Source organism: Oryctolagus cuniculus, chromosome 13 (genome assembly GCF_051225735.1).
Source record: "Oryctolagus cuniculus isolate XC-2025 breed Fujian yellow rabbit chromosome 13, ASM5122573v1, whole genome shotgun sequence".
Classification (NCBI taxonomy): Eukaryota; Metazoa; Chordata; class Mammalia; order Lagomorpha; family Leporidae; genus Oryctolagus; species Oryctolagus cuniculus.
In genome coordinates, this window is record NC_142879.1 from 30,952,414 (window position 1) to 30,979,783 (window position 27,370).

The following is a 27,370-nucleotide window of genomic DNA, read 5'->3' on the forward strand; positions in this document are numbered from 1 at the left end:
AGCTTCATTTCTACCAACTGTTAGTGGCTGGCTCAAAGAACCTTTGCTTCATTTTTGGAGTGATTTTTCCCTCTCTTCTCTTTCCTCTCCCAAATGCCACGTGGATTTGTAAGAGGCAACCTTGTTCTTGTCTCCTGAGCTTGTTAGAACTAAAGGCCTGGATGTAGAAGGTCCATACCATTTGTTCAGTATTTCCACTATCTCACTTAGAGTTCTTACATCTGAAGGCTGCATTTTAATTCTGATTTCCTACACCACCACAGGGTCAAGGTGCCCACGAAGTGGTCTAGTCACATCACACCTCTTCCTTAACTTGGTAGAATTCATTATAGCCAATGGAGCAAATATTTCTCTAGCATCTTAAAAACTTAAGAAAAAAGTGTTGGCCTTCACATTTTCATGCAATTTTGTTTTAATAATTGCTATTGGGGGGGTATTGATACCTTCTGGCACTTTTTAAGCATTTTTATGACTTGGTAACTTTACTACAAAGTCCTTCCCTTTAAAAATGATGATGTTTGTAATTGGGATTCTCCAATACTGTCTCTGACATCAACTTCTGCCATGAAAAGCATTTTGGGGAAAAAACAAAAGCATTCGCATGAGTAAATGGGGGAGGGGGGAGGAAAAAAATCCCTTGGAGGTATTATGAAAATTCAGGGTGAATGGAAAAGTAATTAACACTAAAGAGCTAAAGCTGTAATTACAAAAAATTTCATTAAGGGAAGGGGTAGGTGAGTCTGCTTTTCTAAATATGACAAGGTGCTGTGTAAAAATAAAATAGAAGCAGGTTTCAGTGAGTGCAGCAGGAAAGCCATGTCTTTAACCAGATCAAATTCTCGAAATTGGCTGTCAAGACAGGATTGTTGTGATTTATACCCGTCTATCAAGTGCACGGACGGAGAGACCGAGAGAACAGAGGCAAGCTGCTGTCGCTTCCATTCGCAAAGAACCTTTAATTTCCACAGCACCATCTGTTACCAAATCTAATTCACATTCCCCCTTAATCTGGTTTAGTTCCATAATACTAATTCTTCCCCAACCTTTATGAACACAAACTACAGGAGGAAAAAAGGCTTTGGTTCTTGGTGGGTGAGAAATTGAATATTATAGAGTTAAGGTGTTAAGGTTCTGGTGACTTAAGGGAAGCTTGCGCTCCTCCATTAAAATGTATTCTTGGTAAGGGGATTTGTTTTCAGCCAATGCAGAGATATGAAATTGTTCATATTTAGGGGGAAAAAAAAGATATAAAAGTAGGCCAGGGACATGAAAGCAGAGGTTGTCATAAAATACAATTGTTGTCAAGTTTAGTCACTTTCAGAACTGGCTATAAAATCACTTTGTCATGGTTTTCACATAGGGAAAGCCTGAAATTGTGTTTTTGTTAAGGAAACTCAAGAGTGATGTATATATTCAGAAAGGGTAGAGAGAAGGGTAGGTAAAAAACCTGGGAGGAATGGAAATGGGGAAAATCATATATATTGTAAAATAAAGAGATGCATTTGGGTAAGTCCACATTAGCCTCTCTCAGTGTATGATTCTATTAGCACATACTTTTATTCTCCATCACTTCTACTCTTAGCCAATATAATAACTGGCATGCACAATAATGAGTCTGCGGAGCAATAAAATTATAAAGTGCTTTCTGCATCAGAGAAAGATTAAACTATGCTCAGTAAAGATTTAGTGTTAAATGTATTTTATTGCTTTCTAAGTCTGTGAAAATTTGTTATCTCTAAAGGCAACAGTACATAAAGATCCACAGTCATTCATTATAAAAGGAGAAAAAGGTATTGTATAAATACTGGGGTGAGTTTGATGACACATTTAGTCAACTGGCTCAGTCCCTAACTCTCCAATGAGCGTTAGAATTATCCCTTTGTTCTCTAATCCAGTCCTGTAGGACACTAGCTAGGTTAAACGATATCATTCCTCTAGTCTCAGTAAATAATTGGAGACTATGATAAAATAATATTTATAGTTCCCATAGTTATGACTGTCACCCATAAATATGTTTTTGTGAAGAAGATTTTAACATGTAAAGTTCATCCCTGAACTTGTAGTATCTTAATATTCAACTTTTTAAAAACCTAAAATCTGTTTTTAAAGATGTGCCCTTTCAGGAGGGAATTTTTCACTTTACTGATGGAGTCTTGTGATTAGCTCTACTTATATTTTCAACTATTAGCAAAAATAAAAGTTTGAGTTTTAAGAGAGATGGAAAATCATGGAAAAAATTAACTATTTCATAATACTGCAACAAATGAAATACTTAAAATCAGAATAATATTTAGACATGCAAACACACAGACATATAACATATCACATATATATCATTTATAAAAATATCAATGGGAATCATAAGCAAATACAACTGATTAAAGATAACAAAGATAATAAAACATAAGACCATGCTTCATATTTTCATCAGTAAGGACCATGCTAATTCTAACATCCAAAAGTTATATATAGCAATTACTATTATTTAATTTTCAGAGTTTCTGTTACACCGGTAAACGAAAGAGGGTGTTTTCTTTCTTCCCACACAAAAGTGGCTAAAATTCTTAAAGCTGACAATACCAAATGCTGGGGAGGATGAGGAGCACCTGGAATTCACATGCATATAAAATGGTACAACCTCTTTAGAAAAAAGTGTAGGACACTTCTTATAAAGCTAAACACTGGCTGTATCACAGCAATTCCACTTCTAGGTATTTACCAAGAATGAAGATCTATTCCTACAAATATGACCACACATGAATGTGTACCACAGCTATTATTTATAATAGCCCTGAGCTGGAAACAAATCAAATGTCCATCAATGATGAATGAATAGACAAATTGTTATATACGCATGAATCCTAGAGAAAGATAAAGAAGAAATGAACTGTGATAAATCCAACAACATGGCTGAATCTTGAGGGCACTCTGGCAAGGAAAAGATACTATATACAAAAAGAATATAATATAGTAAAAGTCTATTTATATGAAGCTCTAGAATAGGCAAAAACTAGTCAGTCATGATAGTAATCACCAGTGCTCGTATGGAACATAGATTGCCTAGAGAGGGGAAGAAGGAAACTGAGGGCTCTCTGGGTTACATGGGTCATATTTGTCAAGAATCTTACAACTATGCACTGAGAATATATGCTTAGCTGTACGTAAGCTATATCTCAAAGCTGACCTAACGAGGGTTAAACATAACTATGAATTACCAGAACTTTCCATTGATTTCTATGCCTTGTACTGGATCTTCAATGATGAGACCTAGAAGATTCTTCATCAACACCTAGTTCTACTTCTCATTTACACACAAGGACAGAGGGCACTAGGAAAGAGGTAACTTACTCAAGGGCTCCAGAAATACAGGCAGATCTGAGGTGAAATTTCAGATTTCCAGGACTTGGGCCAAATTTTTTTCTAACTCAGACCCATAGTGAATAATAGTCTACTGATTTAAAAAAAAATTAGTTCTTATGGTATTTTTTTTTTTTTTTTTGACAGGCAGAGTGGACAGTGAGAGAGAGACAGAGAAAAAGGTCTTCTTTTTGCCGTTGGTTCACCCTTCAATGGCCGCTGCGGCTGGTTCATTGCGCTGATCTGAAGGCAGGAGCCAGGTGCTTCTTCTGGTCTCCCATGGGGTGCAGGGCCCAAGCACTTGGGCCATCCTCCACTGCACTCCCTGGCCACAGCAGAGAGCTGGTCTGGAAGAGGGGCAACCAGGACAGAATCCGGTGCCCCAACCGGGACTAGAACCTGGTGTGCCAGTGCCGCAAGGCAGAGGATTAGCCTATTGAGCCACGGCGCCAGCCAGTTCTTATGGTATTTCTAAAAAATGGTTCCTTTGGTACTTTTAACAACTTATAAAATACTGTTGACTATAAATATAAAGTACTTCCACACACTGGAGGTAAAGGATGTTAATCTGACTTCAATCCTCATTTCTTCCCCCAAAACACGACACTGGACAAAAAGGCTTGAAGAAACATGCAATATGTGAGTAAGCATGATGTGTCAACATAAGTAACACAAGTTGGGTTTTAAAAACTTGTTTGGTTTGGTTTTTACAACAAGGAAGTAGATGTTATGGGAAACAGAAGCAAAAAAATTTAAATTTGGAAAGTGGAAACGAAAAAACGAATCATTTTTTTAAAAACTAGAAGTATGGGTCAAGTATAAACACACACACAAAACAAAAGGGTCAGACAATTGCAATATATAAAACTTGAGTAGTTAAAAAGATACATCTCAAAAGAAACACGATTTCTAAGAAGTCACCAGGAAAGAGAATTTACATGGAACTTAAACAAATTTGAAAACTATTTCATCACCAACTTGCCAGATGCTTCTCATGCAGAAATAGTTAGATGGCTTTCCTTAGCAGGAAAGGAAATGAATCATGGAGTACAGTTCTTCCTATTAATGTTCGCACACCAAAGGTTATGGCATGTAGCATCAGCAAAGGAGAAACAACGTCGTTCTACAGCTAATTCATGTTTCCCTGAAAAGACAGTTCTGCAGAATAAGAAAACTGTGTGTGCTTCCAAAGAGGAGTCCAGCCACGTTTTCCACCTACTCCTTTCAACGGCTCCACACACTCCCCAGGGTGACAATCATGCCTCCTGACCAGGGACTCCAGACCTGGAACTCAGGTGAGCTGAACCAGCTCTTCAACCCCAAAAGTTACTTCTCCCATCTTTGTATTTTATATGGATGCTTCAAAAAGCTTGGGGGGGGGGATTAAAAGGTAAGTTTATTTTGGCACAAAAAGTTCGGAAATTCATGCATAGTTCTTTCATCCTAACCATTTCCATGAACTTTTTGAAGATTCCACAGATAAACAGCATTTAAAGATCTGCACACGCCAGCTGGCTCTTCTCATTGCTTTTCTCTTCTGCACTGCCCTCCCTTTGCTTGTGGCCTCAGCTCCATTCTTCAGGAAATGCTCCACTGAGTTCTCTCTGATGCAGCAAGTCTTTGCTGGTACTCCTTCCCCACGCTCTCCCCATGATACCCTGAGCCCATTTCTGCACTTGTACTTGGCACATGGCTTGTGACATATAGACGTGGCTTTCCAGCCCTTTGTTTGAGAAGGACTATCCATTACACATTTGATATTCCTAAAATTTAGCTTGGGTTGTTGAATGAATGAAGAAGTCACAGATTCACACACACACACACACACATACACACACACACACAGCTGTGGACTTTAAGTGTTGGACCACAAATATCCTAAATTAAAACATTCTTCAATCTCAAAAATCTGTGAGATAAAAAATTAAGCACGGGTAAGCTATTTTTCTCTCTCTTATGTCACAGTCAGTCCACAGAGAGATCTGATTTAAAACAAAACAAAAATCTACTAGTTGAAGTTGTAAAATCATTAGAAGATTTGTAATTAGAAGACCTGATTTGGGGGCAGGCTCTGTAGCATAGCAGGTTAAGCCTCCACCTGTAGTGCTGGCATCTCACAGGAGCATCCCACAGTGGCTGCTCCACTTCCAGTCTAGCTCCCTGCTAACTTGATGGCTCAAGTCCTTGGGCACAGGACAAGTCTTTGGGCACTCACGTGGGAGACCCAGATGAAACTCCTGTCTGTTAATTTCAGTCTAGTCAAGTCCTGGCCATTGCAGCCATCTGGGGAGTGAACCAGCAGATAGAAGAATTCTCTCTACCTCTGCCTCTGCCTCTGCCTCTCCCACCCTGTAATTCCACCTTTCAATTAAATAAATAAATCCTTAAAAAAAAAAAAAAAGAACTGATTTTGAGTTCACCAACACTGTCATTTACTAAAAATGGGCTCTGACGAGTTATGGACAAGTCTTAGCTGCTGAATTTGTTAAACAGGAAATATATCTCATTGCAAATTGTGGCAAGATTATGTAAAATTAATTGTAGATACAGCATTGAATTCTGAAAGGTATCAGTGAGCAAGGAGCAAAAAATCCGTTTAGGCTGTAGAAGGATGACCCTAAAAACGAAAGAGTGCAAGGAAAACTCAGAGAACAAAGGAAGAGAGGTGATTCTGAAAAATACAAAAGGGGATTTGGAATTAGCAATGGGTTCAGAACGTAAATCTGGGACAGATTGTGGAAGGTTCCAAGATTTTTTCAGGCAACTAAAAGCTATTGAAAGTAACTACACAGAAAAGAAATGAGACCCAAGTTTTTTGAAAAAAAAATTTTATTAAACGAAGTTTTGGCTCCAGCACTGTGCATTTACTCATTCATAAATTTGTGTCTGTTAGGCCTATAACCTGGTAAACAAAATGGAGCAGATCTTTGAACTCATGGTAGTTAAAGCTCAGTGATGAAGCTATTCCATCCAGAGAAAACATGAGAAAGATCTGAATTAAGATAGTGACAAAGAGAATAAAAAGAAGGGATAAATATTATATGCATCATTAAAACAGGCGCTTGCAACATTAGTGATCTACAAATAATATGTAACAATCAGTAAGCTATAATAAAGTATAAAATATAAACAAATGTATACATGGTGATGGAACTGTGGTAGTGGTCACAGAAATCACAAAATTGCATAGCATTTAATATACACACTAATCAATGCTTGCAAACTGGTGAGATCTGAAAGGTTTGAGGATTACATCAATGTCAATTACCTGGTTGTGATATTACACTATGGTTATGCAAAATGTTTCCATTGAAGGAAACTAGGTTAAGGGCACACAGAGTTCCTCTGTAGTGTTTTTTGCAAATATGTGTGGATCCCACAATTATCTCAAAATAAAAAGTTTTTTTTAAATTAACATTTTCCTTGAAGGCATAAGCTTTCTACTATTTGACTTTGTATTCCCAGTGCATTGTGTTATGCTAATCTTATGTTAGCTATTTGTCATTTAACAGATGCTTGTTGAAGAATCAATGAATGAACTGCAAGTTTTTATGTCAATTGAAAACTTGTTTTATACTAATGCTGTCATAAACCTAATCTCAAGAGTTTCTATATCTCACTTTATCTATGATATTATTTTTTAAAAGATTTGTGTGAAAGGCAGGGTGACACAGAGAAAGAGAGAGTGGGAGAAACAGAGCTTCTCTCCACTTGTTCACTCCCCAAATACCTGCAACAGCCAGGGGTGGACCAGGTCAAAGCCAGAAGCCAGAAGCTTCTTCTGGGTCTCCAATATGGGTGGCAGGGAACCAAGTACTTCTGCCATCATCTGCTGCCTTCGCAGGTGCATTAGCGAGGAGCTGGAGGGAAAGCAGAGGGGCCAAGACTGCAAAGGCACTCCAGTATGGGATGCAGGCATCTCAAGTGGCAAGTTAACCTGCTGCACCACAACACCTGCCCTTCAATATTCTATTGCCCAAGCTCTGACTCTAGATGCCAGGAAGTCAAGGTCATATAGATGCTGGAATAGATGGAAAGATTGCTCTTTCTTCTGCCACTTCTTAGACACTATGCTTAGTATCAAAATAATGTTGTTAAGAAATATCAGGGGGGCAGGTGCTTGGTGCAGTGGTTAAGTCACTACTTGGGAAACTTGCCCCCCATACATGAGTGCCTGGTTAGAATTCTGGCTCCTCCACTTCCAATCCACCTTCCTGCTAATGCACGTCCTGGGAGGTAACAGATGATGACTCAAGTACTTGGATCCCAACCCCCAACACAGGAGACCAGGATTGAGTTCTAGGCTCCAGGTTTTAGCTTGACTCATCCCTGGAATGAGGAATTTGAGAAATGAGTCCATGGGTAGAAGATCTCTTTCTGACTCCGTGCCTTTTAAATAAAATGTAAATACATAAAACTTAAGAAGAAATACTGATACAATTTCATATGTCCCAAGCAAGTTATTTTTTTTTCTGTTTTGATGGGGAAAAAAAATCACTCCTACATGTGTTCTTAAGATATCCTTGTAAGACAAGACTTTCGCTGGCGCCGTGGCTCAATAGGCTAATCCTCTGCTTTGAGGCGCTGGCACACCGGGTTCTAGTCCTGGTCAGGGTGCTGGATTCTGTCCCGGTTGCCCCTCTTCCAGGCCAGCTCTCTGCTATGGCCCAGGAGTGCAGTGGAGGATGGCCCAAGTCCTTGGGCCCTGCACCCGCATGGGAGACCAGGAGAAGCACCTGGCTCCTGGCTTCAGATCAGCGCAATGTGGTGGCCATAGCGCGGCGGCCGCGGCGGCCATTGGAGGGTGAACCAACGGCAAAAGGAAGACCTTTTTCTCTGTCTCTCTCTCTCACTGTCCACTCTGCCTGTCAAAAAAAAAAAAAAAAAAAAGACTTTTTTCTATTTTTTACAGTTGAGGAAATATAACTTGTGAAGCCAGAACTTGAATTCTCGATATCTAAGCCATTTATTCTGAACTACCAAATGCTGTACCACAATGATTTACTCACAATATAACAGCCAATTTAATTTGTCAACTGTTGTCACATATTCAACTACTAAAACTTTCACCTTCTGAAGATTTTATTTTTCCAATGATTTAATTTTTGAAATCGCATACTCAGGAAATGTTTTGATGTACCTGTCAAGACAATAGGAACCCATGATGATAAAAATGGGACCAAAATAAAACTCAAAAAAGAGCCTTAGGCTTTCTTGAGAGCCCAAGAAAAAAGATAACAGTGATGGAATGGCAAGATGATGAGGCAATTTAGAAAATACCAGGATTATTCACATCATAGAAAGGCAAGGGCTGAGTGTGACCACTATTTAGTTGGTACCGGATTACAGCCTTTCAATAAGGATAACACGACTTATTTCACAGCATGGAACACTAAAGCTAGATATTAGGTATAACTGGTCAATTAGTTGGTTTCCTTTATTACCTGTATTGATATGTGTAAGAGTGCTTTTAAAAGTTCATGGAGAAACCAAATTAAAGGATAACTTTAGGTGCTGGCATTGTGATATGTAGGTTAAACCACCATCTGTGATGCTGGCCTCCCATATGAGCACTGGCTCAAGGGCTGGCTGCTCTACTTCCAATCCAACTCCTTGCCAATGCACCTGGGAAGGCAGCAGAGTATGGACCTAGTGCTTGGGACCCTGCTACCAATTTGGGAGGCCTGAAATGAGTTCTAGGCAGCTGGCTTCAGCCTGGCCCAACCCTAGCCATTGTGATCATCTGCTAAGTGAATCAGGAGATGGAAGATCTCTCTCTAGCTCTCTCTCTAAAATTGCCTTTCAAATAAATAAATAAATATTTTAAAAAAGATGTTTGTTACAAAAATCTTGAAATACATGCTTACATTTTTCAATAATGTTTCTTTTCCAAGAATCTTTTTATGTACCTATGTAAAATTAACACACACTTACTCTGAGAAGTAAAATAGGGTACAAATGCCTATCTTCTCTAATGCACACAAATGTTGACACTCAAAAAAGAGATAGATGTGAGAAACTTGCAAAACACTTAAAGTATTACTATAAATTTACAAGACAAAATATCAGTTTTCATCTTTGAAATAATGAAATCTTGAACTAAATCTGTGTATAGTTTTGAAATACAACTCCACACTTACCTGGGGTACTCATAGAAAAATTATCCAACTTTTGTGATTCTCAATGGCTTGTGTTTCTTTATGTCATAATGCAGTCTGAGTGTTAGAGGTTGTTTCACCAATGCTAGCTCACAGCGTTACATGAAACGATTCCCTTAGCTTCCTGGTACATGACATTGAGAGGTCAGCCTACTTATTACAGCCCAGCTTTCAGTCAGCCAATTCACAAACGGTGTGTGAGCATCTCCCACGTGCAAAGCACGGTGCTAGCTGCGAAGGAGCTCTTTTGCCAACGGGAAAGGTGGTGAGTTTCAGAGAAAATCAAAGTAGTCGTGCTATAAACTCAGGTTGTATGGAAGTTATGCAAGAAACTGAAGAGCTCAGAGCCCTCCACTGGGTTCCGCGTGGATAACGATTCATTTAACACAAATCTGGGGAAACTTCTATGTTTTTGAGAGGAGAGAGAAAGAAAGAGAAAGAGAAAGAGAAAGAGAAAGAGAAAGAGAAAGAGAAAGAGAAAGAGAAAGAGAAAGAGAAAGAGAAAGAGAAAGAGAGAGAGAGAGAGAGAGAGAGAGAGAGACAGAGAGAGAGAGAAACAAGCTACCTCTTATCTGCTGGATCACTCCCCAAAGACCCATGATGCCGAGGCTGCAGCCAGGAGCTGGTGACTCAATCTAGGAGAAACATCCGAGACGACTAAACTAATCTGACCATGGTCCCTAACCACAAGGAAGACAGACAAGGTGGTGAAACCTGGCTACTTTGGGAAAGCAAGCGACCACCAGGAGCTGAGGCACGGTCTTCTTAGGAGAGCTCCTGGGGTCTTCTCAGTGGAGCCACTTCTCAGCACACGGTATTAACTACAGTAGTTCCCAGTCTCAGCACTTGTGAGCCACACTCCACACACACGTCCATTTGTCCCCATGACAGTTAATCTGCCCATTTTCCAGAAGGAAAACTGAAGGGGCAGGGGTATCTCTTTTTTTTTTATCCAAAGCCTGGGAGGAGTTGTTGAGGGAACACAGCAACGGGGAAAGTTAGCAAAGTGCTTCTCCTGTAACACAAGGTAGTGTGTCACAGTGGGTTACCCGTCAGACAGCTAAAATTTCAGGTGCCTCCTGGAGCACTGATGTCCCCAGGCAAACACCCTGCTCATGACTAGGTCTGTCTGCCTGCTGGGAAACCAGGGGACAAACAGTAGGTGAGTGAGGGACAGCATCCAGGCATGAACTTCACGGAGATGGAAATGAGGTCGACAGTGGCAGGTAAAGTGGGGGGAAGTGAGGTAGGGGGCCTGGCTTCAATACTGTGTTTCTCCCAGGTCTAAGGACCTGTGACTCAGGGAACTGGGATGGAGCAGAGCTGAATCTCCTGAGAAACCGTCACTCCCATCCCAGCCCACATGGATGTATTTCTCCCCACTCTCCCAAATTCAGCTGACAGATTAGCAGGCTCAGATACTAACACTGACCGATGTTAGGAACTTGATTCATTCATCCGTCTTTCTATCCATAGAACCTCACAAAACTGAGGACTGCATGCTGAGGTCATAGCCAGCATATAAATAAAGTCATCTGCTTATATACCTGCATTGCTGTATCAAATATGCTGTCAGATTCAGCCTAGACGGTCTACTAAAATATCTGTCGTGAGAAAACAAATAACGATCATCAAATGATGGTGTGTGATTGGTTGACTGTCCTGAGTATGGGGGGCTGTTACTCTAGTAGTTTTATTAAATGTGAAAGCAAAAGATTTATGTTATGGGTAGTAAGGGCAAGAATGCTGTAGAAGTGAGAAAATATGGCAACAGGACGCTGTACATCACCAATGGGATAATTATTTATCTAAAAAGTTGGCATTCTTAGACTTCCAACATGCAGTATATGAAATTCATATATTCAAAGGAGACATCATAATAACCTGCCGGCTGCTGGTGATGGATATGTTTTTAATCCAAATGACCACAATCTTCAGTCTGCCTGTCATGGAGGGCCAGGAAAAAATGGAATTTTCCTTTCATAACTCTTAATGTTGAAAGAGGAAAAACCTGGAAGAATGATAAGTGGCTCATTCTGATGGACAAATGGACATGGAGCTGGGAGAATGAGTGTGAATAGAAGTCATTGTTCCTTAACGAATGCCATTTTCACTTGTTACACTGGGAAAAAAAATGGGCGATTTCTGCCCCCTTCATGTCTAGGAAGCACCAGTTCAACCTGCAACAAAGGCTGGGAAGTCTTCCACAGTGTGGGTGTTCCTGCACAAATTACACCTTGTTGAAAAAGTTGGGGAACGGCTGGTGTAATATTTGTTTATTAACTAAAACTTACCGTACAAACATGGCAAGAAGCATGCCACCGAAATGCTTTATAGACTAGAAAGCTTCGCCTACGGATTTTTTCCTTTAAGGTATAAAGGAATCCCTATTTCTCATTTACAGTCTATCAGAAAAGGTATATGACCTGTATTTTGTAATTTATATAAATCCACTCAATCAGCCTGGGCTGAAATTCAATGGATGGAGCCATCACCGTTGGTCTGGGGAGAAGGAATGGGGCACCAGCATCCACCAGGCTATCTGTGGCATCTATTACACTCCTTCCTAATCGTTTGGTTTGCTTTGGCAACATTACTTGCTCAGGTGCCTCACTTAACTGTTAGTCTAAGAGTCTTGGGAAGTTGTTTTTAAAAGGAGAAATCTGAGTGAAAATAACTGGGTGGAAACATAGGAAGACTCCTTGCTATTTCAGTTTTTTCTTTTTTCCCATCTGTGTTATGGCAATTGTATTACACAGTCATCAGATTTACAGTAACAAGATGCTCCCCTGACAAAATAATCACTTTCCAAGCATTTTATCAGATAAATAAAATATCACCACAGGAGGCTAAAATGAGCTCAATCAGAAGATTTAACCCTTCTTTTGGAAACCCACCTGAAATTGATTGAGTACCACTTCCCAGACATCTCTCTCTCTCTCTCTCTCTCTCTCTCTGTCTCTCACATACACATACACACACACACACACACACACACACACACACTCTTACCTACTCTTACCACCAGTAACAAGGCTTGTAAGGGATTCCCAACCTTAGAGCCAGAGTATTCTCTACTGGATTCCTATGAAAGACAGATGTTCCTATGCTTTTCAAAAGCTGGGAGAAACAGAAGATATGAGAATCTCTTCAAATATCTTTTCAATCTGGAGATGGGCATTGTGGCACAGCTTAGGATGTCCACATCCCACATTGGGGGACCCCACCTGCTTGGGGTGGGGTCTGCCCCTGGAAGCAGCAAGTGATGGCTCAAGACCTGGATCCCTGCCACCCACGTGGGAGATTCCCATGTAGTTCTCAGCTTTGAGTTTCAGCCTAGAACAGGTGGAAGATTTTTCTCTCTCACTCAGCCTTTCAAATACAAATAAATAAACAAACAAACTTTAAAAACTAATTTAACCCCAGGGAAATCTGCTAGAATCTATACTTTCTCCTTCCGTACCCTTGCCAGAGGACTCAGCCTCATTGCTAAATTCCCTTTAACAGCACTAATAATTAAATATTATATTTTTAAAGTACCTATTCTTACACTAACATTCCAGGCAAGGAAGAAACCAGCCAGTGACTTGGTTTCTGCCTTTACTTTGCTTTCCCCTTTGCTAATTTCAGAAAGCGAATCCAGCAATTATAAGTAGTAGGAGACTGATAAGGAGTCACACGTGCACGAGAAATAGGTTCGATTCAAGCTTCCCTGACTAATCCTTATTATGACTCATTTCGACTTCAGAATTTGTCGCTTGAGGTAAGAAGCTAATTTGGCTTTGAGAAGTGGAATCTCAGTTTTGTACTCTCCCTCTAGTGCTACTAACAATCCCATTATTAAGCGCAAAGTTGGGCGGGGGTGAAATATTTATTCAGTGCCTACTCTTGCCAAGCAGTGTATGCATGCTGTTTGATTAAATCATTAGACTTTACATACTCTAAGTAGAAGCATAAATTTCTTTGGCAATCATAATCATGGTCTGTACCATACTCAGTTGCCTCCCCCCAAAAAGTGCATCCTTTTAAAGACCTGCACCCAATATGGCCCTCAAACTATGGCTCCTAGATAAAGGAGTCTTGACAGAAGCCTTAACAGAAAATGGCAGCTGGTAGATTTCTCTTAACTGCTCCATGTGTGTCTCCATGCACAGATGCTGCTCCTTCTGTTTGTACTCATCCACAGACCTGTCTCCTCTTTTGCCATGGGTGCTAACCCTCCAAAGACAATTCACGGTCAATCTCATGTCTTACGAAAATAAGAGGGCCGGCACTGCAGCTCTCTAGGCTAATCCTCCGCCTGCAGTGCCGGCACCCCAGGTTCTAGTCCCGGTTGGGGCACCAGATTCTGTCCCGGTTGCTCCTCTTCTAGTCCATCTCTCTGCTGTGGCCCGGGAAGGCAGTGGAGGATGGCCCAAGTGCTTGGGCCCTGCACCCGCATGGGGGACCAGGAGGAAGCACCTGGCTCCTAGCTCCTGACTGGCGTAGCTCTGGCTGCAGCAGCCATTTGGGGAGTGAACCAACAGAAGGAAGACCTTTCTCTCTGTCTCTCTCTTTCACTGTCTAACTCTGCCTGTCAAATAAATAAATAAACGAACGAATGAATCTGGCATGATGCCTGGGAACAGTTGTCCCAAAACAAATGATGACCAGGCCACTTTGACCAGCTTAGGTGAATACCATTGTATTTATTAGCTGGGCTTTTGGGAAAAACCAAATGGTCACCTTGCCTTCCCACTTGTGCTGCCATAAAACCCCCATGATTTACTTGGACTTCCCTCCTACTGCCAATGAATGGAGTAATGAAGTTCTTTATGGGATGCCATTAACAAGCAACATGGATGCTCCTATCTGCTACTTATCCTATATAATTAATAACACCATAACTGCTCAGAGAACAGAATTTAAAGTATAAATATAAATTTGCCCCTCAACAGCAAATTTCAAGAGGAACCACTAGGCCGGCGCCGTGGCTCAATAGGCTAATCCTCCGCCTAGCGGCGCCGGCACACCAGGTTCTAGTCCCGGTTGGGGCGCCGGATTCTGTCCCAGTTGCCCCTCTTCTAGGCCAGCTCTCTGCTTTGGCCAGGGAGTGCAGTGGAGGATGGCCCAAGTGCTTGGGCCCTGCACCCCATGGGAGACCAGAAGAAGCACCTGGCTCCTGTCATCGGATCAGCACGGTTCGCCGGCCACAGGGCGCCAGCCGTGGCGGCCATTGGAGGGTGAACCAACGGCAAAGGAAGACCTTTCTCTGTCTCTCTCTCTCTCTCACTGTCCACTCTGCCTGTCAAAAAAATAAATAAATAAATAAAAATTTAAAAAAAAAGAGGAACCACTAAAAGGAGATTGACTTTTGAAACACAGAATGTGTCACACAAAGACTTGTATTATTAATACTGCCTTTATTTATTTTGAGGTCCAATGAAATCATTAGACTTACCAAATCACTACATAATTATAAAGTCAGCATTCTTAAAAGCAAGTAGTCACACTAATTAATTTCTTCTGGTTTGTTCTTGACAAATTATAAAAGCTCCCTTGTAAAATTCCTGACAAATATTTGGGTGTTTAGCTTCCTTTGAAAGATGATTTTTTTGCGTGTTTTAAATAATACCTTCAATTAAAATGCTGATCTAATAAATAAATAAATTAATATCCACCTCATGACAGAGGTGAAGAAAGAAATCTGGGAAATGCCAGAAAGATGTTCATGGTAAGAATAATGTGCTGATATATGTTCACTAAATTTCCATTGCCATTTTCTGGAAAGAAACACACTTTAGGTTCCCTTCATCAAAACAAATGTAATTTTATCTGATCTTTGGATAAAGTAAGTTATTACAAAGTCCAGGCAAAGTTGAAAGAAGCTTATGTTTTGATATCATATGCCTGTGAGTTAGCCTGGCCCTGTCCAGCCTAGATTGGAGACTTCTAACACCCTAACACGAAGGCACAAGAGGAGATAACATAGTGCACAGGAGGACCCTTGCCTCTAAGTCATAATAAGAAACAAAATTTAAAAAATGAGTGCAGCAAGTTGTGAAGGCAAAGCAGTTAAGGCAGTAAGTAGAAAGTGTAAATGTTCTTATATCAATGCATTTTAAAATTTTTGACATTATTTTATACATCTAAGGCGTCTCAAAATAGCTGTAGATGCCCCCCAAAATTGTCAGTTCAACATTGAGTCCTGTTCCTGTAGGTAACCACTACCACTACCATGATTTCTAATGAAGCCATGTCTCTGTCAACTTCATCCTTTGCCTATCTAGAGAGGCACCAGTTTCCAAGAAACTCTAAGGAGACTTCTTTCCAGGAAATGATAATAATATCAGAAGAATAAGTAAGGATGATTTGGGGGCTTTCTAAAATAGTGGTACATTTTCAAAGGGAATGGGCGGGGGGCGGCTGGTTAATCCAAGGCTGGGGAGAGACAGTGGGGACGTCTCTCAGAAGAAAGTCTGAGGGAGGAGGGGCTGAACTCTGCTGCTTAACTGATCCAACTCCCTAAATTTTACTGAGTTCCTCAGCTTAATCCAAAAATCTCCTTGTATTTGGTGCTGGAAAGTGGTTTGAATGCAGATACAAGGAATCATCTCATATACTATTTGGTAGAGACTGAGTTTAAGTAAAGCTCATTTTTAAAAAAAGATTTATATATTTATTTAAAAGGCAAAGTTTCAGAGAGAAGGGGAAAGAGAAAGAGAAAAGTCAATCTTTCATCCACCAGTTCACTCCCCCAAATGGCTGCAACGGCCAGGGGCTTTATCCAGGAGCTTCATCCAGGTCTCCCACATGAGTTTAAGGGCCCAGGCACTTGGGCCATCTTCCAATGCTTTCCCAGGCACATTAGTAGGGAGCTGGATCCAAAGTGTGGCAGCTGGGACTAGAACAGGTGCCCATATGGGACGCCATCACCACAGGTGGTGACTTAACATGCCTCACCACAACATGGCCCAAGTAAAATTATTTCAAAAAATGTTTTATTTGAAAAAAAATGTGTGTGTGTGTGTGTGTATATATATATATATATATATATATATATGAAGAGGCTATTTATAATCAGCAATGTGATTCATTTTCATGCTGCCTATTTAAATGAAGGCTAGGGCTTTACTGGCTCACAAAAGCAGATTATATTTAGTAAATTACATTTACTTTGCAGTTGTGTTGAGTCAAAAAGGATGGGGTGAACTAACCCTAAAGAGTCTAGTCCATTCTAGAATACAAACCAGCACATGCCTTTCTGTAAACACAAAGTCAGGGGAAATAATAATCAATCTGTTCTCTTTTCTGTGACATTACCATTGATTTGTCAGTAAAAAACACAAACAAGGGGCCTGCGCTGTGGCATAGCAGGCAAAGCCACTGTCTGCAGTGCCGGCATCCCATATGGGTGCTGGTTTGAGTCCCGGCTGCTCCACTTCTGATCCAGCTCTCTGCTATTGCCTGGGAAAGCAGTAGAAGATGGCCCAACTCTTCAGGCCCCTGTACCAGTGTGGGAGACCTGGAAGAAGCTCCTGGCTCCTGGCTTCAGATAGGCCCAGCTCCCGCCATTGCAGCCACTGGGAAGTGAACCAGCAGATAGAAGACCTCTCTCTCTGTCTCTCTCTCTCTCTCTCCCTGTCTCTCTCTCTCTTTTTCTGCCTCTCCTCTCTCTGTGTAACTCTTTCAAATAAATAAATAAATCTTTAAAAAAAAACATAAACAAGCTTAAAGTAATGTCAAAGAAGGGAAATGTTGAATATCTTAATTTGACCAGTGCACATTTTGTACATGTGACTGAAATGTTACATTGTAACTCATAAATATGTACAAGTATAGTTGATAAAATAAAGTGACTTAGTGTAGGTGTTTGGTATAATAGTTAAATAAAATAGTTAAATTGCTGTCTGGGCCATCCACATGCCCTATCAGAGCTCATGGGTTTGAGTTCTGGTTCCTGATTCCAGCTTTCTGCTAAGGCATACCTTTGGAGAGAGCAGATGATGGCTCAGGTCAGGTGCTGGGGGTCCCTGCCTTCCAAGTAGGGACTCACTTTGAGTTCACAGCATCCAGCTTTGACCTGCCTTGACTGTTGCAGGCATCTGGGGAGTGAACCAGTGGATGGGACATCTGTGTGTGTGTGTGTGTGTGTGTGTGTGTGTGTCTGCCTCTCTCCCTCTCCATCTTCTTCTCAAATAAATTAAATGAGTAACAGTTTAAAGAGTTAAACAAAATAAAGGAAAAGCATTTCATTAAAAAACAATGAGTTTTCACGTAACAATATTTATGTCTGTTCATCTACAACATAAAATGAGAAGAGTGGATTAAAAAAATCATAAACTATTATAAATGAAGCCCTATTCTTATCCCAAAATGATACTAAAAATAATTCAGAAGAAAGAAAATAAGAACAGTTCCTTTAAGGGGAGGGAACTGTGGAATAGGCACTTGGGAGAGCTGCTTCCCATATCAGAGTGCCTGGGATGGAGTCCACTTCGGCTTCCCAATCAAGCTTCCAGCTATTGTACCTGGGAGACAGAAGATGATGGCCTCATCCCATACAACTCTTGCTTTATAAAAAACAAAAGGGGGGAATGTTAGTAAAATGGCACAGTCTTATCTATGGTGCAGTCTACACCGTGGACACCATCCTGGGCTCTAGCCCCCGCCACTATTGCTGGAAACCAGGTGTAAGCTCCATCCCCACCCTAATGGGATTCACTGCTCCTACTTCCCTGCCCGCCCCCCAGCAAAGTTTTAAGAGGACCTGTTCCTGAACACTTGGCTCTCTTTCTCTCCATCTCCTGATCTCTCTCTCTCGATCTCTGTCTCTGTCTCTTGATTCTCTCTCTCTCTCTCGATCTCTCTCTTATGCTCTTCTTCTCCCTCTTTTCCTTCTTCACCCCTTCCCTCTGGTCTGTAGGGTTCCCCCAATAAACCCTTCCCCTTAAAAAAAAAAAAAAAACAAAAGAAGATGATGGTCTAAGTACTAGGATTCCTGCCACCCATATTGGGGACCAGGAAGGAGTCCCTGGCTCCTGGCCTCAGCCTGGCCCAAACCTACATGCTATAAACATTTGGAGAGTGAACCAGCAGTTGGAATATCTCTGTCTCTGTCATTTTGCCTTTCATGTAAATAAATAATGTTTAAAAAGAGAACAATTTGTTTAAGGTCTTGATAATAGCAATTCCATTAAAAATTCTAAACTTTGATTTACAGTTTATAAACTACCTCAGCCTAGACTTCAATGATCATTACAGTTTAAAGACCCATCTTGTTGGATAAGATGATACCAGTAAGTCATTATATTGTTAAATTTTCTTCATTTCATAAACTTATTCAACTCCAGTTTATAATTTCTTAACTATTTATTTTTATATTAATTAAGTATGAGGACTTCTTATGCTATCCATGTCATTTATTATTTGTACCTACAAAACACACGTTATACACAGATTTCTATGCTTAAAAAGATTTTCACTTACTATTTATTAGACGCTAATATCTATGATGGATCAGTAGCAGTGCTTTGTACACAGTTGTTAATTAACATATTTTGCTTAACGTACACAAACATGGAAATTTTTCAATTTTTTTATATCTCACAGGAAGAAAGGAAAAAAAATCTGTATAAATTATCATTCAGTAAAAAGCCAAGTATATTGTCCCCATGGGGGAGGAAATTCATCTGTTTCTGAAAGGACACAGAGTTGTTCTACTTTTGGTAAATCAATGTCTAAAAATACTATATTTTATCAGTTTCCTTTATGTTGAAAGTCTGGAGGATTCCCTACCTGAATGTGGCCACATTTTAAGTGCAAACAGGCTGAGCGCTATCTAAATCTAGATAAAACTCATTGGTTTGTAATCTGCACGGGGATCTATATGTCTAAATCTGTATGCAAATGGTTGCGTTCTACCCTGGAGCATTCCACAGCACTCCAGACTAAGGGTGCACCGGGTTCTTTCAGTCCCTTCCCCTGTTATTCTTTCCCTTTCCTTCTATTTATTTATACCAGCTACCTAAATAATTCACACTGCCTGCTTTTCAGCCCGAATGTTCCTCCGAAGAGGCCTACAATGAGCTACTGCAGTCACCAGATGGACTCATGAATGCAGCAGGTGGGGCAGATGGCAAGGCGCCCTGTCTGATGCTGCCTGCCTGGGCATGGGCTGCCTTTTCCTTCCAGGTACATTATCATCATCCTAACACTGAGCGGTGTGTAGTTCGGGGGTGGGGTGGAAGTGGGGCACTGGCAGATCCTTCCCATGCAATACTGGAGGAATCATAAATTACCAGCTGCCCTCGTCTCCTCTCTCTGCCGTCCCCCCCACCCCAGCCCAATGTTTTATGCTGTTGCTTTGTAAGTGGGTCTTTTCTTTTGGAAGACCCTGGTGAAGATTTCAGAGTGCATTCTGGCACTCTGCACAAAGCAGGATGCATCCCTTTTAAACATTCCATCGCAGCTTAAAAAAGTGAAAAGGATTCAGGAAGAGTGACCTGGGCAAAGTCAAGACGACTATGGGGGAAAGCTTTTTTCACAAATGTTTTGTAAAAAAAATAAAAATAAAAAAATAAATAAATGAATGGGCAACATAGATGAGATGAAAACTCAGCTCATGTTTGCAAGACTTACATACAAGTAAGCTGCCCTGGCATACATGTAGGGGAAGAGACAAAAATAATATTGTTAGAGCCTGTCGCAATTGCAGAGAATATTGGCTGTGCCCAGGTAGAGATAGTTCCTTGTCTCATATTTCTAGTGTTTCCAAAAGTCTGACATTTCCCTTACATAGTTTGTAACCCTATAGTTCTCTAACACACACACACACACACACAAATTGCATTGCATATCACTTGCAAAAGAGAAACTTGCAACATCTTGATGCCAAGCCATCATGAGACAGGCACTCAGTAACATGCAGTATAAATTTTAATTGAGCATAAACCCTTGACAAAAACTCTCCTGAGATAGTTCTGGCATATTCTGATTGGCAATGGTACCATGATACCATGATTTTAATCCTTCCTTAAACTTAACTGATGCCAATATAAATCTTATTGCCTAACTTTGCTAATCATCTCATTATAAACATCTAAAACTGTGAGAGACAATAATTTTAATGACCTGAAGCAGACCAATCTGTAGCTTCAAAATAAATAAATGAAGAAAACATCTAGGTGAAATGCATCCACTGAAGAGATACTGCAGAGACAGAGAACTGCTTAGAATTCAACCTTCCAGTCTTCAGGCAAATTGAAATCCCAGGCTTTGGGGAACTCTACAGGGCAGTTTTGTAGGAGTGCTGGACAAAGACAATTGCTGTGAGATTATCTCAAGATTAAGGGCAAGGTTTCTTTATAAAAACTCTCTCTCCATAGTCATTCAGTTTGATTAGAATGAGTTTACTAATTCAAACCTTTCCCTCAATGTCAAACAACATAAACCTTCTGATAAATCCCCCTTGCTTTCCTGACAACCTGGGAAATATATTTTCCTATATTTGAAAACATTTTTCATCTTTCATTATCTGTCCACAGAAACAAACCATGTAGAAGTAATTTGAAGCATTTTAAGGATTTCAACAACTTTGGTGATCAGATCATCAGGAACTTCAAAGAGAGAAAGAGACCAACCCACTATTTAGCCCCAGTTACAGCTGTGATATTCAAGACCTAATGCACTTTTTTTAAAATTTATTTTATTTAGAGTTACAAAGAGAGAGAGAGAGAGAGAGAGAGAGAGAGGGAGAGGGAGACAGAGAGACAGAGAGGTCTTCCATCTGCTGGTTCACTCCCCAGATGGCCACAAGGGTCAGAGCTGAACCATCCAAAGTCAGGAGCCAGGAGCTTCTTCTGGGTCTCCCACGTGGGCACAGGGGTCCAAGGACTTGGGCGATCTTCTACTACTTTCATAGGCCATAGCAGAGAGCTGGATTGGAAATGGAGCAGCCGGGACTAGAACCCGCACCCATATGGGGTGCTGGTGCTTCAGGCCAGGGCTTTAACTCACTGCGCCACTGCGCCAGCCCCTAATGCACATTTTTAATTGAGTTCATGATACTAACTTCGTATCAGTTCTCAAAAGCCAAAACCAGAAAGTCAGAATGGAAGAATCGGTTCTCTCAAGTTTTATGTAAAACTATTGCTATCCAAATTCCTGAATTTATTTTCTGAAGACTGAGCCCCACTTATTGGGGACTTAGGTACAGAAAGAGTCCCTTCTACATGGTATATAGAAACTCATGACCATTCCACACTTTTACTATTTGTTTCAGGGTTTTAGTGCCTAAGACAGTGCCTGCACACAAATATTTTTGAATGAAAGATCAAGAAAATGCAGTTTAAGGCATTACATTGATGATTTTAATGATTTAAAAAGTTGCAAAGGAATGCAAGTAATCTGTTTTGATGCCACATGAGAAGTTACTATAAGCAATCATTTTGACACCAGAGAGTTAATTATGAACACTACACTTCAAAAATCAATTTTAAACGAATATCTTCTAAAGCTGATTTCATTAACTATCATTAAGCAATGTTTCTGTACATTGCTTAATAACAGAAGGTACGTAAAAATACTAAACAGAAGGGAACAGACATTTCTCAGGAAGAAAGACACTAGAAGGTAAGTGGCATTAACTTTTTAAGAGAGTAACTGTGAAGGGTGGTACTGTGGCACAGCAGGTTCAAGCCCCAGCCTGCAACGCTGGTATCCCATAAGGGCGCCTGTTCTAGTCTCAACTGCTCCTCTTCCAATCCAGCTCTCTGCTATGGCCTTGGAAATCACTAGAAGATAGACCAAGCCCTTGGGCCCCTACACCTGTATGGGAGAACCTCCTGGCTCCTTCCTGGCTTCAGATCAGCTCAGCTCTGACCATTTCAGTTATTTGGGGAGTGAACCAGCGGAATGGAAGACCTCTTTATCTCTCTCTGGCTCTACCTTTCTCTGTTATTCTGTCTTTCAAATAAATAAAATAAATCTTTAAAAAAAATAGATAGTAACTGGGGAACTAAAAAATAATTTTTAAAATTTGTACAGTTCATCATGATTTAGATATTTTTGTTAAATTCAATAGGTGTTAAAATCATCACAAACTGGCAAATCATGTTACTTTTAAAATAAAATTAGTAGCAATGTCTCAGAAAAAGTAGCCATTTAAAAAATAAAAAACAGTAAGGATAAACAAGCAATGGGTGAAGGAAGGAGTAAATAATTAAAATTGGAGCCCTGGATATGAGGTAATAAAAGTAATATTTATTACAAAGGTGATGCAGGAAGAGAATGATAATTAAAATTTTTGATTTTTTTACCCATCAAAAGTATTCTTAAAGTAAACCTGTGTGATATTCTTAAACAAATTTACCTTATATAAATATCTATATTTGAACATACTTTTGGAATATTAGGAATCAGTGTAACAATATTACATACTCATACAAGAAAAACTGTATTTGCATATGTCTAAAAAAGAGTTAATATGTATATATGATACAATTTCTCTGATTGATTGAATTATCTCTATTTCAGATTTTTCCTGGAAGTTTCAAAATACAGGCTAGCCTAAATCTAATAAAGGAAGCAGATATCTAAATTATAATCTAATGTATAGTGTATACTAGAATTAATAAAATTTTTCAATGCTACTTTTCTCTTTCCAAAACAAAGTATTGACAAAATGATTCAAATGCCATAAATGCAATGCAACGCCCCACTTGCTAAATTCACACTGTATGTTAACTATTATTTTCTTTTGTCACTTTCTTGTTCAGATGTAGGTAGTGTTGTTTCTCAATTGAGGGTGGAGGTGGGCGTATACTCTATAATGAAATTACTTATTCTATATATTTGTTGATTACCTACCTAGGTGAAAATATCAAGAAAGTCACTTAATTATACATATAAACAAGAGTCATAAAATAAGCCAACCAGTACTGTTTTTCCCAGATAGGAAGTACAGCACACCAAGTAACTATAGACTTTTTGTTTTTTTTATGTAAGCACAGTATCTTTTATAATATTAACCAGTAATCCTGGTTCAAAATTTCCTAGGACAATTTTTAGTCTGTTTTGTTTCCCCACCCTCCCCCATGAAAATCTTGGGCTTTTTTTTGCCCAAGTTTTCAGTCAATAGCTACAAAAAAAAAAAAAATGAATCCATAACAGTGCTATTTGCATAGCCCATTGAACACTGTTTAGTAAACAAGGAGCGCACAGGTCCAGGGTGGCTTCTATCTTCCAGTGCTGCCGTCCTTTTAAAAGCAAGGCAGGGGTTCTGTTTTTAGTACACACTTTGGTTCAGTGTTAATCCTGTTTTATGTTGTTCACACCTGCTGCTGACTAGCAGCCTGCTAACAGGCTGGGGTTCATGCCGCTCGGAGAAACCCCACTCACTGAGACGCCGCACCAAAGCTCCTACTGTACAGGGCTGGGAACAAAGCCTGACCGGGGTCCAGAAGCCAGGAGAAGTGGACCCCATAAAACCTTTCCTCTCATTTGCAAATAAGGCTCCGAAGTCCCAAGTTTGTCACCCAATGAAATACGCAACCAATTGCTCTTTTTTGAAATTAAAAAAACCCATTATTTATATTCTTGAGCTTTTTATGTTTTTTGTACAAATTGATGTAAAAATAGTAAAAAAAAAAAAACTCTCAGGTGTAGCATGTGATTTACTGTTGGGGTCCCTACCCATGGGATCTGTATTAATCATAATTATTCAATGAGAGTACTCCATAGCTAGCCTCACTATTCATAGAATTTTACATGCAAAAGGAAGAGAGAATAAACAGGGGCCACCGTGTGGCCAGGACAGTGACTTGTGCACTAAGACAGCTCTCCCTCCACCCTCCACCCCCCTTGCACTGCGTGTGCCTAATAGCAAACATCAAAAGGAATGATTTCTTTTTTGATCTTAGAACCGGCGATAAATCAAATTCAGTGCCACAGACAGGGGGGAAATGCACTACTAAGAAAAAACTCCAAGACTGACAGTGGGACCAGTCAGAGGCATCCGCTCAATCAAGTTCCACTAAACGCTGCCCACCCTCCTTGTCTCCGAAACAAGATGTAAGCTGTCGTGCGCTTACCCAGGGTGAGAAAAACTTAACCAGTCCCGCCGTGACCCCAAGTCAAGATGCACTTTGTGCTGACACTGCCAGCAGTGGCACCAGCGGCCCCCTCTCCTACCTAGCGAAAGAGCCAATTTCCTTCCTATTTGGAAGCCAACTTCTGCCCGCAGGTGGGCACAGAAAGCCCCTGTTGGCCAGCACAGGACAACTCCAAAATGAGCCACGCATCTGGGGGGTCAAACGGCGGCCCGGGATCACTTTATTACCTCTCCTGAAGCCCCTTCCCTGACTGCAATAGCTAATAAAGCGTTGCAGGCTCCACTGCCAACGTGGGGAGCTCTGTGCCTGCCTGCTGCACAGTGGCGCACGGGTTTAATGGAGCACAGTCCTAATACTTCTCTGGGGAAAAGCAGCAAAAGCGCTAACTAGCATGGTACGGTTCTCTTAACGAACGGGTGTGAGGATGAAATACTTGAGGTGTCGGCCTCTGTCCCCGAGTTTGCTTTCAAACGCTTTACCCTTAGCAAAGTGCTCTTTGGGGGGGTCAGTACTGCATCCTGACATGATGGGGCTTTCCTCTTGTTGGTGTTGGGGTCTTCCTTAGCAGAGGCGAAATTTCCCAGGCTGCTCCTCCCCCGGGGAGACAGACTGCATACCCACTTGTTCAATGTCTACAACACCCTACACTTGGCAAGTACACCTGGCAATGGTGATGTGGAAAAAAAGAGTTGCTAAACATAGTACTATATTTGCCATAATTGTAGACAGAATTCCTGTGTCTTCCATAATCTGATCCAGCCCGTCATCAAATACAAAATAGTTGTCACTTTCAATTTGATTATGAAATATGAACAGTATAGGAATAAATTCAATTATTGTGTTGAATCATATGAAATTGCTGATATTTGACCATTTCTTGACCTACAAAAATGGCAACTTCATATGCTTCAGCCTAATATAATTAGAATCCCATTACCTCACTGTCATGCAAAAAAAGCCTAATGTTTTGTCAGGGAATTTCATGATTCCAAACTTGACTTCTTATTGATTTCCCTCAGAAAACCACCTCTGGTTCTTTTAAAAAAATTAATATCAAAATCAGAGAAATCATGTAGGTGTATTTTAAGACTTGGACCTCTTAAGGCCTTGCATATACAGGTCCTAGTAGTAAAGACCTGAAATCAAGTTTTGTCCATATTTGGGGGAGTACACACTATAATGCTCACCTCTGTGAAAAGCAACTGAGCAGTGCTATATGAGGTAAGAGCAAAGACTTTGCGCCAAGTGCCAGGACTGCACAAGAATGGAATATGAAAGAAAAATCTTCCTCTTGAGGGCCTGGAGTAAAGGACCTGAAAACATGGATGATTTTTTCCCCCCAACAGCTTGGTAAGTTTGCTCAATGCACAGAGACTTCAGTGGATCAGCAGTAGTAGCGGTTCTTAGATCAAATGATATTTAGTGTTTTGCATGTAGTATTGGCGACATGATGAATACCCTTAGATAAGAAGCACACGCAGCTGTGTGCTTGATCAAGGTGTTCCACCTGCTGCTGCCTCCTGAGCACGCCCACTTCTGAGGGAAGGGAAGACCACCTTATTTTGATTATAGTGCTTTCCTCAGGCACGAATTTCTATTTCAGTTTGAATCTTAAACCATTACATTTCCAGTGATGCATTTTTATGTTTACAATTGACATCTTCATAAAAGAACGAAACCTCTGAGCAACAGCTCAAAAGCCTGAAGGTTGCCTGAAGTACTTAAATTATTTTACACCTAAACTGAGACCAGTTGTTTTTGGTTAAAATTTAATGAACCTTAAACTGATGACCTTTCTTCCACAGAAAGGCCCCAAGTTGCAAAAACGAACTTTCCAATGAAATATATTTTAAGGAACTAGTGCTGAACAAAGGGCTATTTAAAGCTGAGCGCTTTGTCAATTTATCAGCTTGTGAGCGTTCTGTTCCTGTAGTCCCCACTGCCGCTGAACGGATAGAACGGTGGTGCCTTGCTTAATCGAATACTATTGATTCGAGTGTGTCACAGTGATCTCATTGAGAGTAATCAATAGTAATCCAAAATCAATCAATCTGCTCTTGCACTATCATTTATCAAATCTGAATACGCCAAATTATTTGTAGGCGTCAAATTACAAAGAAGAGAAAATGGGGGACCTAGAAAGTTAATGGTTTATACTGTGGAGCAAATCCAGTATCTCTTTCTTAAGAGGAGGTGCTTGAAATGGGACACATACGTTTATCTTCTTATTAGAAACTATGCTAAATTTATAATTAATCTCATTTCATCCCCGAGGAGGGGAGAAAAAGGATTTCTTTCCCAGAGTTTGCTGGTCCAGCACTACTGATGGAAACTTGCAGATGCCCTAACTTAGTTAACAACAGCACTCCAGTATTTTCCAAGTTTGATAAGCTAAGTTTCAAATGCCTGTCACCCACTCACAGGAAAAACAAGGCGACTCCACTGACACAGAACCTAACTGCATCTTCTACCATCAGAAATGATGTTTAATAGAATCAGAGTGGAAAAAGGAATGCTTAATTTCTCCAGAGAATGCTCAGCACAGAGGTACCTGCTTATCAACGAAGCTGCTGTTGATGCTGAAGGTTCTTTATCAACATCTTCACCTGTAATTTAGGCAAGGTAATAAATCCTTCTATTCATTACAGCACACTCCAAAGCACCCCTCCTTTTTAACTTGAATGAAACGGGCGCAGAGTGTCTAAAACATTTACTTTTGCTAATGTAAAAGTGTTGGCATTTTACTTCATTCCTGATAAGCTG

The 27,370-nt window shown here is 40.4% G+C and overlaps 1 protein-coding gene across 21 annotated transcripts in view; it reads right to left on the reverse strand.

Moving 5' to 3' along the window:
* The window catches only part of ESRRG (estrogen related receptor gamma), a 657,282-nt gene that overhangs the window by 209,743 nt on the left and 420,169 nt on the right, over nt 1–27,370 (reverse strand). The window lies entirely within an intron of this gene.